Source organism: Octodon degus, unplaced genomic scaffold, assembly GCF_000260255.1.
Source record: "Octodon degus isolate 3935 unplaced genomic scaffold, OctDeg1.0 scaffold00012, whole genome shotgun sequence".
Classification (NCBI taxonomy): Eukaryota; Metazoa; Chordata; class Mammalia; order Rodentia; family Octodontidae; genus Octodon; species Octodon degus.
The window spans coordinates 10,844,087-10,845,654 of record NW_004524588.1 but is presented as its reverse complement, the minus strand read 5'-3'; the positions used below and the strand labels follow the sequence as shown (position 1 = coordinate 10,845,654).

Here is a 1,568-nt window from a genome sequence, read left to right as displayed (position 1 = left end):
AAAAAAAAAAAGCTTAAAGAAGACATTTCACAGGGGGCACACTTTTCTGTATATAGAGTTCAAAATTTGAGCAACCCAGCCAAGAAGTTCAAGATTGAGGCCAATGCTGGGCAGATGGTACTGCACAACGATATCAATGTGGTAGTAGTGGAAACCCCAAGACCCAGAAGGAATTTAAGCATCTTATGCTGCATCAGATAAAGTGGGACGAGCAGGCATCTAACATGAAGGGAGATGATGAGGAGGAATCTGATGAGGAAGCTGTGAAGAAAATTAACAAATGTGTACTAGTCTGGGAGGGTACAGCCAAAGACCAGAGCTTTGGAGAGATGAAGTTTAAACAGTGCCCTGTTTAAACAGAAAACATGGCTTGTGAGCATTTCAAAAAGCATGGGACTGAGCAGTACTGGGACCTTGCACTGAGCAAATCTGTGCTGGAGTCCGCTGACTGAGCCCGCTGCAGGCCCTGGCCTCCCCTCTTGCCTTTCTCCAGTTCTCTTCCTGTTCTACTTCACAACCTAATTCAACTTGGCTGTGTGATCACAGACCTGTGCCAAGCAGTCTGGGGCAACAGGAGACACCATGCTCCCCCCTGCCATAGTCAGCTTGGTACTTTCCTTTATTCCCTTATGTGCATATGATTAAAGAGTTATTTAAAAAAAATAAATTAATTAAAATAAAATATCATGATACAGCCATTCCTTTTTATCTTTACCTGATCATTTTAAGTCTTTTATATATTTAATTTTAAAATTCCATAAAAAATTTTTTATCTTTAGCGTTTAAAAGCTTTCCTTGGGGTCAGGGAGATGGCTCAGTGGAATAAGCACTTCCCTGGCAAACTCAAGGGCCTGAGTTCAATCCCCAGTTCCACCAAAAAAATAAATAAATAAATAATGTAATTAAAAAAATAAAAATTTTCTTTGACTCCTTAAAATTCTTGTTTTTCACTTTGAGGAGGATTTAATTATTTTCTTATCTCTCCTAAATTTTAATTAATTTTTCTGTCATGATTTATCTGCATCCTGGCCAAGAGGAAGCCTGGGTAAAGTGGCCGAGATAGGAGACATCCACCCAGCAGAGAATTCCAGACTTCTTCTATCTTTCAGATGGTCCCCTGTTCTATACTTCCCAGTTGACTAAGGAAAAGGCCTCCCTTTATGTTTGCTTTCCAAATATCTTATCCCGGAGTAGCCATGACAGGGTATGTAGTGTCTTATTCCTTTGTGAAGATACAGACATTCCTCACTTAATAACCAAGTTATTAGTTGCAAATAGGTCGTTAAATTAATCTGTCACTAAACGAAGAATTGCACATAGCATGTACAATATTCAGAACAAAGAAATGGTCAGAGGAGACACTAACTTGACGTTGCTCCTATTTGCATAACTCCTATATGCAGTAATCTATATAACCGAACATACTTTGATTGGGATTGCACTAAATCTGTATAACCATTGTGGAAGTTTGGCCATTTTCACTACATTGGTTCTGCCTATCTAAGAATGGGGCTATCTTTCTACTTTCCGGTATCTTTTTTTGGTCTCCTTTTCAGAGAACCAGAGTT

The 1,568-nt window shown here is 39.1% G+C and overlaps 1 pseudogene; it reads left to right on the top strand.

Annotated features, from left to right (window-relative positions):
* LOC101563587 overlaps window positions 1–452 on the top strand; it is a 2,498-nt pseudogene extending 2,046 nt beyond the window's left edge.
* Window positions 453–1,568: the final 1,116 nt, after the last annotated feature.